This window comes from Corvus hawaiiensis, chromosome 1 (genome assembly GCF_020740725.1).
Source record: "Corvus hawaiiensis isolate bCorHaw1 chromosome 1, bCorHaw1.pri.cur, whole genome shotgun sequence".
NCBI classification, from domain to species: Eukaryota; Metazoa; Chordata; class Aves; order Passeriformes; family Corvidae; genus Corvus; species Corvus hawaiiensis.
The window spans coordinates 10,830,948-10,845,018 of record NC_063213.1 but is presented as its reverse complement, the minus strand read 5'-3'; the positions used below and the strand labels follow the sequence as shown (position 1 = coordinate 10,845,018).

The 14,071-nt window shown below is 40.4% G+C and overlaps 1 protein-coding gene across 2 annotated transcripts in view; it reads left to right on the top strand.

The window, feature by feature from the left end:
• ADARB2 (adenosine deaminase RNA specific B2 (inactive)) overlaps positions 1 to 14,071 on the top strand; it is a 315,112-nt gene that overhangs the window by 135,827 nt on the left and 165,214 nt on the right. The window contains exon 1 of one of the 2 annotated variants that reach the window (XM_048287335.1): positions 13,970 to 13,991. The exons of the other annotated variant lie outside the window; for it this stretch is intronic. The gene's annotated coding sequence lies outside the window, so the exon portion shown is untranslated. Of the gene's footprint in view, positions 1 to 13,969; positions 13,992 to 14,071 lie in introns of those variants that run through there. 2 annotated transcript variants of the gene reach the window in all.

Genomic DNA, 14,071 nt, shown 5'->3' with positions numbered 1-14,071 from the left:
AAGGGGCAGAAAAGGGATGCAGTTACTCATTTCACCCAAGTTCAGTTTTCTTAAGTGAAATTCCTTAATTTTGGTAACAAATCTGCTTTCTATTTTGAAAGTTAGCCTGTTGCTTATTTTATTTATTTGATCAGACGAAGCTGTGAGAGGATCTCACACACACCCTTTGCAACTCATTCAAACTCTTAAAGTTTGAAGACAGGAAGACTTCCTTGTCCACTTATTTTACAACCATTTCAAATTAGTAATGACTGTCTAAAACTTTAGAAAATATTCAGATGGACACCTGAAGAAGTATCTTAAAACAGCTTCTTGAAATACAACATTCAAGCACTATATAATGAGATTTCAGTATCAACTGATGTGAAGGTGTAGCTGTGGCTTGTGTCATGCCCACACAGAGTGCTGCAGTCATGACTGACAGAAGAGTAGGGCTGCAGTAGAATTTAATTCATTGCAGTATCTTGGACTGTGGTCCTTCCATTTCAGCAAATTATTTTCAAGTAAATTCATGGGTTTTGTCACTTTGGGGTTGAACCTCTTCAGAGCATCTTGCCTTGGCTGTGACCATTGTGAGCTGTACTGAGCAAATGTGTAATGGCAATTTTCAGCTGGTCACAGGTCAGTCACCATGCACTGGCTTTCACCAAATTTTCATTTCTTCAATAAGGACTTTTTTTCAGAACCAAATTTCAACCCTCAGGTATTTTCTTTATTTACAGGAATTGTAACTTTCCATGACAATGGAAGTTTTTTTTGCCTGTGTTTGGGCAGAAGGTCACAGCCACTATGGAGGAAATTTCTCCTTGTGTGCTATAAGCCCAAAATTTTATTCAGCTCTTCTTTCAGCTCTGGCTCATGTATGTCTAATGTCTGCTGTAATGAGAAAGTAGCTCTCAGCATGGTGTTTCCCATCTGTAACACAGATAAAGTTCTATCTTTAAGACACATTTGCTGCTATTATTTTTGGTAGGACATAACCGAAGTCCTTTTAAGTCATTGTGAAGGCTTCAGTTCCTCCCCAGAGATCAGAATCCCCCATGAGGAAAAATGCCACAGGATAATTTTGTCATTGTTTCATTTTGATGAGGCTCACCCTTTCTAGAATTGTCATCTTTGGCAATATCTCCACATGTCTTCCTCCTTTCTTTTCAAGATGTGCCTGAATGATTATCTTTCAGCAGAAAATCCCATTCTAAGTCTTTTAGCAATAATCAGTGTTTCAAGGGCAAATGTTGTTGTTGATTTGCACTTCCTAGAGCATTATGGCACTTTTTGTGTTACCACAGTACTATGGCTCATGTTGTCAAAACCTGAGTTTAGTAAAGTATAATAAGGAGAGAGTGTTTCCAGTACATATTCCAGAGGTGGGAAGTTTGGATTTGATTCAGGAGATCATCCCTTCACATTATTACTGTCAAGATGAGTTAAGAGAAGCATGATGTATACAGAAATTACTTTTTCAGTTAATAGAAATAAGGAAAAATGGACATTAAGTGCCATATCACCAGTGAAAGATTTATTGTGCTGCTGTTTAGGATCCATGTAAATACTGGAGTAGATTGAAGATGGGGTGCTCATACACAGATCTCACAGCTACACGGGCTCCCTTATTTCACCCACTGTACTCAATTTGAGGCTGTGTTATATTTCACTCTACTGAGATTACAGTTTTTGTCGACTCTGGCTATTAATGAATGATTTTAACATTTACTCCATGGACTTTTCCAATACCTTATGTATTTCCTGGTGAAGAGAGAATCCCTAAAGATTAGGAGTTTCATTTCTTTCAGTCAGAAGCTTATCAGTACCTTTTACATCTACTGAGCTGCTTGGGAAAAAAAAAAAATCAAATTCTAAATTAAAAGTTAGAAAAGCGGATGAGCTAGGATTTGTTGTAGTGTTTTACCTGGTTTCCTAGTACTTCCTTTCAGGACATCTGGGTTCAGAAAAAACCAGCCTCAACCAAACCTGATCTAAAACCAGTGTGGCTGAATTTCACACCCGTTTTTCTGGCAGGTTTCACTGACCATGCACCTCCACAGTTGTGCAGAGAGACTCTGGTTTCTGAATACATTTTATTGAAATTGCATTTCCCAATAAACCCTTTGCTTCCTGTTAGTCCCTATAACCAGATGTATACAGATATAACCAGATATAACCATATCCTCAGGACAGCCCTACCTTCTTGGGTTATATGAAAATAGAATTACGGATGCATTTTAACCTCTTTCCAAAATATTTTAACTTTACATATAGTTTCATTAAAACAGTATTTCAAAAAAGGAATTTTCTCTTTTGCTTTTTTTCATGTTCTTCCTGAGATTTTGCATGGCATTTGAGTCTCCAGTGACCATATTTTCTTCTGATGCTAACAGAGCCCCATTACAGCTGAACTGATTTACTACAACTAAGAGTCTGTCCATAAAGCCAAATCAACCTTTAAATTAGGCTCAAAAGAAATACTACCAATTAAATTTAGTCTGTGACCTCTAACATAGTTTAACAAGCTCAACATATTATGGATTTCAGTAGGGGGAAAAGAATCAATTAAACTGTAAGAAAAAAATGAAATCCCCAAAGTCTAAACCTTGACAAAAGTAGTTCAAAAATCCTGTAGCATCCAGCTGTTTCCATGGTTTCACATCCTGTGTTCCAGTTTTTAGGGTGCTATATAGGATATGAAAGCAGGTTGGAAATAAAACCTCCACGAGAAAAACCTTTTTTTCAGCTCCCTTATTTGTTTTGTTTCTGCTAGAGCTGGGGGTTTTGGTTTGATTGGGTTTTGGGTTGGTTTTTCTTTTTTCCTTCCTTTCTCTGAAAAAAAAACCCCTGTATTTTAATTTGGATTTGAACACTTCAAAGCCCTGAGAGATCATGGGACTGTTCCTGCTGTAGGCAACAGCAAAAATCTCATAGCCTTTGATGGGAGCTGGATTGGACCCTAAGAAAGAAACTGAGGGAAGAAGTATCGTCTTTTCTCAAACTCCCTCTCCCCCAGAAATAAGCTAACATAACCACCCTGATGCGACAAGTTTATTAAAAGCAAATAGTCATCTTGTGCTACAAATCCTTCTGAATACAGTGTTTTGACTAAATGACATTTAACAGTGTTGTAGCTTTAATGGTAAAGAAAACACTAGCAGCTCAGTACTTAAACCTCTGTCCCACGGTGAATATCATTTTCAATATCCTGTAAAAATTCTTTGAAGTGTTTGTATCTAGTCTGCCCCGATGGATTTACTCAGTATTAGTTAATAGTGAGAAAGCATTGAACTAAATTTATCTGTTACCGTCCCTCATGATCGCATAAAAAATAAAATTAAAAGGAACCCTCTATAGAATACTTTGTCAGGCTTGGTAATGGCATCATCTCTGACAGTGAGGCAATAAAAGCATATTAGTGACCCCCTGATGAAACATGTTTACAGGCAAAGTCAAAGAGATTGATCATTCTCTCTGGAAAGTGGCATTTCCTTTCAATGCACTGTTACTGCTAGTTGCAGAAGCATACTGATGGGCTAATGCATTACAAGAAGGAAATGTATGAAAAGGGATGCAATTATCAAGTCCTGCTCAGCTTTTCGAGGAAAAATCTTTTCTGCTCGCTGCCTGAACTCCCTTGTTGTGCCAGTAATGCTGCCAGAGCTGTGTAAGAGAGCCAAAGGTCATAGCCAAGATGCCAGGTGTGCTGGGTTCCATACAGGTGTCATTTCTCCCAGAGGTATTTGCAGTAGGTAAGAGCAACAAGAAGACTGGGAATAGAAGGGGGAACAGTTAAGAAAGACACTCTCCCAAGATCAAAGCAAGGCCCCTCTTCTAGTGCTGTGCTCATTTCTGTAGCAGTCACTGTTGGGGTTTTCAGGTGTGATCTTTGGGATATATTCTACATGATCATACTCTTCAAAATCCCAAGCCCTGGTGACACACATTGTTTCCTGCAGTGGCATCATCTTGTGGAGTCCTTCTGATTCATTGCAGTTTTTCCCACTTTAAATCATTTTTACTCTGTCACTTCAGCTTCTGTATTTCTACTTCTTCTTTCTCCAGTTTCTTCATTTACTACTTGGATGAATATGGCAAATTTTGTCCTGCATATATGACAGTTCAAATTGCATTCTTTCTATTTTAATAACTCACCTCTCAAACACTGGGTCAGTGTGCTACTTGCTCAGAAACTGCCCTGCTGTCATTCACTCCCATTTACATTTTCTGTAAAATGAAGGAAAACCAAATATATGCATTTCTGAACAACTTTTAGCCCTCAGCTCATCTCCCATCTACATATGTGAATCAAACATCACCTGGAGTGTGTCACAGTGCCTCTGAACACAACCCAGAACTTTTGTGCTTTCCCAGTCCCATTTCTCACCCTGTCCCCCATTAACCAGCCAGCATGACTGGCATGGCTGCAAGAGAAGGGTCTTAATGTAAACTTATTTTCCCAATGCAGTTTTCACAAATAGTAATTGCTCAGTGATTAGCCAAGTAGAGTGGATCTATTACTGCCATAAAGCTCTCTTCCTTGATTTCCTTGGTCTTCCTCTTTCCCCATGGAGAAACCTTCAGCCACTCCCATGTGGAGTGGGGTGAGCAAGGAAGCTGGGCAGCCCAAGCTCCATGCAGGACAGGGAAAGTTATGGGCTCAGGGGGGCTGTCCTTGGAGCATGATGGTGTGTGGATGGGCACTGGGAACAAGACAGGATGATGTGTCTGGCAGAGCTTGGAAGCAATGGGGAGGAGTCAGGTCTTATGGGATGCCTATGGGGTTTGGGGTGTATTTAAAGCCTTCTCTTTCCCTTAGCTTACTGATGGTATTAAATGTCAAAATTATCACAGTTCTTGGTTGCTCACTCACTTCTGTGTCATCAGCCCTATTTCTGCAGTAAGGCCCGGCTGAATCATTGCTTGGCTGAAATAAATAAGACGTTAAATATGAACCACGCAGACGCAGGTGAGAAGAAGCAAAAACTTTAAAGAACTGATTAAGACAAGTTTTCCTTAGTGCAAAGGACTAAGGTTTTTCCATCTCAGCCAGGTCCCAGGTACTTTGCTGCCTCTGAGTGCTCAAGACATGCCTAATGTAGAAATGCCATGTTCTAGCTAATCCAGAGACTGCACCTTTTCCTGCCAAGTGGCAGAAAGATCAACCAACCCCCTGTTTTTCACTTTTACATTGAATTACTGAACATTACTGTAAGAGGGGTTGGTGGAGAACAAGATGAAGAGCATCCAGATGGTTCAACACATGGTGACCTGCCACATCAGCAACACAGATTTATAAGATCTGATCACCCTTGTCTTCTTGTTCAGTACAATGTTTTATTATTAAGATCTTTATTTTCATGGCTTTCCAATGTCTGGATCTTGACTCTTTCCTTGACCCCATTTCTCACTGTGCTGATTACCTGTGGCAGTAATCATCTATGGCAAGAAGTTCTGTGCAACAACAGCTGACGGGTACCAGAACAAGACTTCAACAAAGACGACAGGACCTTCTAAACAGACCTTGAACCAGAGTTAAGGCTAAACATCAAATCAGCCGTGCTCCCAACAGCATCTAGAATCAGGTATAGAACCATATAAAATACTTTCAAGATGTGGCTTCCAAAACTCACAGTCTGGAGGGAAGTGAGAAAAGAAAATAGAATATTACTGAAAAACAGGTACATAAAACCAAGAAAAATGCAGGTTCTTCCCAGGGGGAAAAAAATGTGATTTAGAGGAATGTAGGAGAATCTGCTGCCTTCTAATATTAGCAGTCTTAAAGCTCAAGAGTTGAAACCCTGTGTAACAGTGCCTGGATAGGGGAGAATTTGGTTCATATATCTTTGTAAAGAGGATTAGGAAATATAGAAAACATAAGACGTAAAAGCATTTTTAAATAGAAGTTCCCCAAAGATTTTCATGAGGCTTTTGCTTTAACGTTTTATTACTGCAGCACAGTGTTGTACTGTGAAAAGCATTTCATCATTTGCACGGCAAGAGGTTGTTGGCTCAGGCAAGTGTCATTACCAAAGACAATTTTCACAATGCATTCAAGAGCTTCATTAACTGCCTGTCTGACAATAATATTGGCCTTGCTGTGTTCAGGTACTGGAACACAGATCCATAGCTGGCTACCGTTTCAGGCATAGGAGATGAATATCCATCTTTGTCCTGCAGATTTCTCTGAATTCATCACATTGCCTGCAAGGGAGAGGTCGATGTGCCTAGGTCTGTGTGGCAAGAACTTCCCAGTGCTGAATGCCTTTCTGGTTAAAAACAAAATCACAAAATTGCATCAGAACTTGAAAGTAAATTGATCATTTTGGTAGGACTTCTTCAATCAGGAGAAAGCAACGGGAGACAAGATAAGGGCAAAGCTGTTTAAGGCTTAATGTAACTCAATAAATCAGATCTTAAATTCTTTCCTCACCCCATACCTCAGCAAAAAATGACCAGAAATTACAGAAAGTTATTTCCTCTGTTTAACTGAAAGTGACTGTTATGTTTAGGGTTTATGAGAAGTAAGAGAAAAACTTAAACAAATACTAAGAGGAGAGCAACTCAAGGGGGTTATATATCCAAATTCAAAGTCATTTTGAGGCACTTTGGATGCCATGGAATTTGTGACTGTAAAACAAATTAAACACCTCTCTGAATACACATTTAGCTGTGACGGTGGCGAGTCACTTATCTTGTGTCTCAGATGGACTGCACAGGGTAATAACAAATGGACTCATGTGGGCTGGGCTCAGCAGGGAATTAAAACATCCAGACTTGTCCTCTGGGAAATGTGAGCAGCAAAAAAAAAGAAACAAAAACATAGAAATAGGGGACAGGTTTGAGTGAAAGGGAATGGAGGATTCCTTTTGAAGGTTCATGAAAAAGAAATCTGGTTTAAAAGGTAAAAATTCAGTTGATTAAGCCAAATTGGGGTCCTAATTCAAGTTCTGTGAGGTAGAAATTAACTTTATCATCCTCAGTAAGACAGAGTGAACATTATGATTAATGAAGAATTGGTATTTTGTGCCATTAGGTTGAGTAGTACTGGTACGACAGTACTGACTGAACCAAGGTGAGGACAGCTTCTGGACCCATTTGAAATCTGCCTTTCCCAGCATTACAGGTTTCTACTGGGCTTTCCTGGAAACAGTGGTGCTGTTTGTTTCAATGGTCTGGAAGCCAGAGCTCCCACTCTCCTGGCCTCAAGGCTGGGATGTCAAAATAGAATCATAGAATCACAGAATTACTAAGGTTGGAAAAGACCTTTAAGATGATCAAGTCCAACTGTCAACCCAGCACCACCACCATGTTCACCATTAAACCATGTCTGTGCCATATCCACACATTTTTTTAGTATTTCCAGGGATGGTGACTCCACCACTTCCCTAGACAGTACGTTTCAATGCTTGAAAAACATTCCTATGAAGAAATTTTTCCTAATATCTAATCTAAACCTCCGCCAACAGAACTTGAGGCCATTTCCTCTCATCCTGTCAAAAGTTTTATCCCTGTTAACAGTTTGTCCTGAAACATAGTCAAGAAAGTTCCTGAGAAGTATAGGTTATATCTAAATAAAATCTTCATCAAAATAAATGGAAGTGTTCCAGCCAAGCTCTTGTTTTCATAACAGTTTGCTAGAAAAATACTCATGTAGAAAGAGTTGTCGTTTCAACAAGTTTCCAAGCCCTATGTGAAATGAGATATTCCCACCTCCATCCTTCTCCCACCTCGCCTAAAGGCTTGTTCTGGTAACAGCCAGCTCTCTCTTCCAGCTCACCGCACAGTTGAAAGACTTGGATTCAGTCTGCAAGAGGAATTTTCCTTCTAGCCTAAAGAGAATTCCTACTCCATTTAGGTTATAGAGCATGTATTTTGCTCAAATGTGAAGTCCAAATAATTTTTGCTTATTTTAAGGTATCATAAATACATATAGGGAGCATATCTCCTTCATAATTGCTCTGAATTTTATCATGCTATACATTGCAGTTGTTTATTCCCTGTACTCTGGGGTCTTAAAAGATAGATAAGAAAGACTCTTTTGCTGATACTAGGAGAGTCAAAACACATTGGAGGAATTTCAGTTGGATAATTAGCCCTTCTGAGGACCTGAAACTCCCCTATGAGTCGTTCACATTTTTGACAATTGACACATAAAAAACATGCCCAAGGCTGCACAACAAGTCCCCTGGTACGATACAGGACACAGCTTAGAAGTTGTTAGTCATTTATGCCACAGAAAATGGTTCATTTTCTCCTACCTAGAAAGCATTAGACAGTTCATCACACTCATCCTTGTGGTTTTGTTGCCTTTTCCTGGTCTTAAAATTAAGAGCCAAACAGGGTTTGAGGGAAAAGGGGTTTTTACCTCGGTGTTTATTTAAGGATCCTTAACGTGCACCACTTCGTTCAGGTGGAATGCACCGAAATGCACCCTGAAATGCACCCTGAAATCCACCCCGAAATCCACCCCGAAATGCACCCCGAAATCCACCCCGAAATCCACCCTGAAATGCACCCTGAAATCAACCCTGAAATCCACCCCGAAATGCACCCTGAAATGCACCCTGAAATCAACCCTGAAATCCACCCTGAAATCCACCCCGAAATGCACCCTGAAATCCACCCTGAAATCCACCCCGAAATCCACCCCGAAATCCACCTTGAAATGCACCCTGAAATGCACACCGATGATAGATCACGTATACAATTTCTAGACCTTGCAAATTAGCATATCTATCAAATATTCCTCAATGAGAGGCTTGAATGAACCCCCCCATCCCGAGGAATCCCCCCCTGGATGGGCCTGTCTTAGTTTACAGGATGTTGTAGGGAAGACCTTGGTTTCTCAGGACAGCATAGGGCTTTCTGGCCTCCAGCTGCGAGGCCTCCAGGATGTTTGGTCTCCTGGCTTAACAGAACATTGGGTCTAAGCTAAGTTATCAGACTTAAGAAATTACAAGTATGCATGCTAAAAGCGCTGGGGATACATAAAAGCTACATAAAAGGGTATATAAAAGGTATCTATAAAAAAAGGCAAAAAAATCATGTCATCAGTTTCAAGAAAGCTAAATTATTCTCATATTTAGAAATCAGGGTATACAGAATCCACTTTATTTCAATGCAAATAAATGCATTTAAGAAAAAATGTTCTAACAGTCAGTAGCATTGATACCACCCCAAACCCTTGAGTTTACCAGATCATCCCTCTTTTTTGTAGTTCTAATAGCAGCATTCCCCCCTTTATTTATCCAGTTCTATTTAGAACATGTCTTGCCTTTGACTCCATCTTTTACTGTAAAGTCTGCTGCTATTGCAGTGTGATGGGGGCAGAGAATGGCAGCAGCACAGTTGATGACATAGGCGGAAAGCTGTGGCAGCTGATGTGACAGTACTAATCCACTAAAATGACACCAATTTAATGCCCTGTTTTTCACAGGGTATTACCAAAATAGCTTTTGCTACCATTTGTGAGCAAAAAAAAAAACCCTGCTCAAAAAAACCGACAGGAACAGTATGTTCATGGCCTTTGCAAATCTTTATAAGCCCAGTTTTGTTTTCTGGGGCTCAGGAATAAACCTACCAGAGCTTTAGTCAGCTAAAGGTCATCTGTCAGCTAAAGGTGCTGGGCCTTAACTTTGCTGTCACACTGTCAGAAGTTAGCACTGGGGAGACTCGTGGTTGCAGGGGAGTACACTATTTCAGCATTTTGTCACTCAGACTGGCTGAGACACTGGAATATTTCTTTCTAGACTGGATTTTCTCAGGGGATGCATTAGCAAGTGTCACCTGTACTAAACACAGCACTGTCAGTTCTGGGGGACATTTCAGAACTGCTTGTTGTGGTCACAGTTAAGGAAGGTATGTCCCAGTGGTCACTCCAAGATGCTTTGAGAAAGCATTGGGTGAAAATCACTTTGGGTAGCCAGGAGAAATCTGGGTTGTTATCCACGTGCAATTGCACAACAATGAACACTCAGTGTTTGACCTAACTTTGATATCCACCCCAGGAATCTCAAGAACTGAGATAGTGTCCCCTTAATTTTGGGTGACAGCTCACCCACAGTTCCTTCTGTGGTCAGTGAAAAGGAATAGGCACTTTTCATGCAGAATTCATCCTATCTACTTTAACTGACTTCTTTGAGAGGAGACAAATCATTCCCAACTCTAGTTTGAGTATATTGACTGGCGAGTCGAGCCAGTTGAGCTCAACTCATCTGCATGGGATTATGCTGGGAATGAGGCAGGAAATACTTTAGTGCCCACAGTGACACTGGACGCCTAAGGTTAGGACACTGCATCCCACCCAATCTCACCTCTGTTACATGCTGACTGCATGGCAGTTTTTGTTGGGATTTACCAGTGACAACACCAGCACGTGTGTCAGTATCCCACGAACGGCCAAGTAGCAACCACCCTGGTTCAGACCAATCTTCTGCTCTTCTTACCCTTCAGTAAGTTCTCTCTGACGGTGGCCCTGTTGGATGTCTGTGGAAGAGTGTAAGAATAGTAAGAATATACTTCCTGTGATCTGCAGGATCAGGAGTATCTCTATAACCTCAGTCAGTCCAGTTAGAGTTTCCTTCCAGTAGTTCATTAAATTGGTTTTGGAAAACATTTACTATGCACAGGATCCCACTGCAAGAATTTCCACAGCTGAACTATATACAGTGTAAAAGTGTCACCTTACCTTGTATAGAGGCTGTCCTCTGAAAAACCCAAGTCATTAGATATGAGTAGCTGATGTTTTTCCCAAATACTGAGCGCTGGATCCTATGGGACCTCATCTACCTCTGGGAGCTAGCATTATCCTCCTGGTCAAGCAGCTAATCAGAGATCTGCTCTTATTCTCACAGTAATGAACAGGAGAGTGAGGGTGCTCTCTGGTGTTGCAGTGGCCTCTCTGATGATCATGGATTTCCAACACTGCTATCAGGGCCTAATAATTGTGACTCCATTTGTTTTTGTGGGGACTTGAAATTGAGAACATCACCTGTAAAATTCTCCACACAGCTACACATATTACAATTTATACAAAGAATAGAAACATGTCTATCTATACACACAAATTTGTGCTTTTCTATCTCTGGTAAACAAAGGTTCACTTTAAAGGAGAAAAAAAAAGGAAACATGGAGAGGTTTGGAAGGCAGGCAATGAATCGTGGATGCCCAGCATGCGGTGTTAGAGTGCTAAATTCAGGGAAACCAGCTTGCATCTCCCAAGCATATGCTGCTCTAACAACAGCTACAGTACAGAGAGCTGTGCTCCGAGGCACTGTTGAGTGGCAACCTATAGGGCTCCATCTGTCCCATTTCAGGCAAGGAAAGCTTCTCTTTCCACAGGAAAGGAAGCTGCAAACTGATCACAGTCATCTGGGGCTGGGGTTTCCTTGCTGGCTTTTATTTTTAAGAATGAGTGGATATAACCCACTGTTTTGGATCAAATTATAAATGTTCACAGTTTGAGTACATTGTTCACATTCCAGCCATCAGCATCATGCAGGTACTGAAGTCCTTTTATGATCTGTGTGGCATTATGAGAAAACCTACAGAGGCAATGTGCTCTGGTTTTTTGATCAGTCTTTTAAAAATAATTTGAGAAAAATACAATTTATGCTGGAAAAGTAGGCGGCAGAGAAATGCACTAGATGACCTCTCATGGTCCATCCCTCCTGCTCTGTGATTATACAATAGCCAGAGTTCAGAGTCAAGGTTTCTCCAGTTTTTTTCTAGAAAAATCTCATGAGCCTCTGAATAAAAAAATTACAGTGCATCAGAAAAGCAGAAGTAATGCTCAGAATATAGCTGATATGTCTTATGTTCCTGTACCAGCACCCAGGTCATCACTTATGATGAACCTTCGCATATTTTTCCTGACTCCTTTGCAGAACCTTGGTGTATTCAGCAATCATCAGTGACTTCCCAGCACCCTTGTGGTTACAAATCCAGGGTGTTAGTATCACAAGTCACAGAAAAATCAAAGATTCTCTTCAATTTACTCCCAAAGTAACAGGAATACACTTACAATAGGATTCATTTTCAGAGTTGTGGTATTGTTGCTTTAACTGCAAACACTGTCTCCCTAACCAGGTCATCTGAATGTGGAGAAACATGTTCTTCCGTATGGGATACAAGCAAGTGGGTGAAATTAAGGCACAAAGATAATAGCATACACCAGAGAAAGAGAACTAAGCTTTTGCTTCAAAAACATTCTTCACAGAAGGGTCTAGAGGGATTTGAAGTTTTCTCCTGAAAGTAGGTAAAAGTTAGAGCTTTCATTTGAGTTTCACTTTATATTTCCAGTTCATTTCAATCCACAGCTTAAAGTGAAATTCTAGGATTTGGGAAAATGAGCAAAAACCTGAAGATGTGCATTAAAATGTCACATGCAGAAATATTCCAGTTGGGGCCTTAAGGCACCATCCATTTTAAAGCTACAATGGAGTTGCACAGTTTGACCTTCAAAGGCTTCTTTGAAATTCCAGCCTTAAGCATCCTGTCCAGTACTGGGCCTCCATGAGGCTGCAGGACTGACTCCTTCATTACTGCAGATCTGTCTTATGTACATTGAAATTGGAGAAGGAAATGCAATAATTGCTAAAATACCTGTCATCCTCTCGTGTTTTCCAGTGGCAATACAAATGATACATAGACAGGAAGGCTTGCTTTTTTTTTTTTTTTTTTTTTTGATGTATCATGATACTGGTGACGCTGAAAGAATATCTGAGCATGGCATGCAGCCCCATGCTAAAATTCATACCACATTGAATATGGATGTAGAGATAAAAGGAAAGAGAAAAAAAGTCTGTGGGGGAGTATCACAGTTCAGCAGCAAACAAAGAATACAAAGAGATTTGAAGAATAATGTTTTATGTGTGTTCGGTTAAAGAACATCATAAGAACATCATGGCCTAGTTTAACAGCAAGAAAATCCTGTTCCAGCTCAGGATCTGGAGTAACCACCCCCAGGAATGACTTGGGGCTGAGGAGCTGTGAGGTGGGTTGTTGCTGAGGAGGACAGAGTGTCTTAAAGGCTCTTAGATGTTGGTCCTCTTCCCACATGTTGGTCTTCTCAAGGCAGCAGACTTTTGCTTGGATAAACAGGAAAATTTCTTGGGTACATTCCTGGTTTTTTAAACGTTTAGGTGTTTGAGAGGTCTCTGTGCCTTTAGCAAGATGAAATTCAAATAGAGAAGTGTTTGTTCTTACAGCTTAAAATTTCATATGCTCTGATTGTCCCTGCAGTGAGAGGTTGATGAAACTTTATACATCAAAAAGAGGAAAGGCTTTTCCTTCTTAATATGGAAGTCAGATGATAATTTCCAATTTAAATTTTGAAAGAAACATCCAAAATATGTCGATAAACACAAACACATCTTTTCATTTTATTTCTAACTATTTAGAAGGTGGTAGGAGTTGGGATAATTTTTATTTATGTTTTCTCCCATCAGCTGAATTCAGAAATAGTTGGGATTTTACCTACAAGCTTGTTTTGATGCAAAAAGGTGGAATGGGGGTTAAAGGTTACAGTTCCAGCCAAGCTTTCTACAGGAAGAGCTTCTGAGCTCCAAGGGGGAGGTTCTGGTCAAAACCAAGTATGATAAATTAGTACAGGAAGCAGAAGACACAAATCCTGCTGTGCTGTCCTTGACAGATTTGTCCCATGTCTGAATAGAAGCACAGTCTACCCTCTGATGGCAACTGCTTCCAGCAGAGCAGTGCCAGGCTACTGGTTCCTTTGCCCATCTTCCTTCACTGGTACTAAAGCTCCTGGTCCCATTTTACCCTAGATCTGTGTTTCCCTGTCTTCCCCATCTGTTTCCTTCAAAAAACAGTATTGGAAGCTCTTTGTAATTTACTGGTTCCTTTAGTCCTTCTAATTTGGGGGTTTTTTCCATTTTCTCCTGTTCCTCTATTCAGACAGATAAAGTAGATCCAAGTCAGCAGAGGTTTGGAAAAGCAGATTGGCACACCAAGGAAGGCCCTGGTCTACGTCATTCCCACTGGTAACCCCCCTTCAACTCATAGCATTTGAAACTTCCTCAGAATTATTCAGTGAATAAATATGAATTATTTCCCTGCTAAG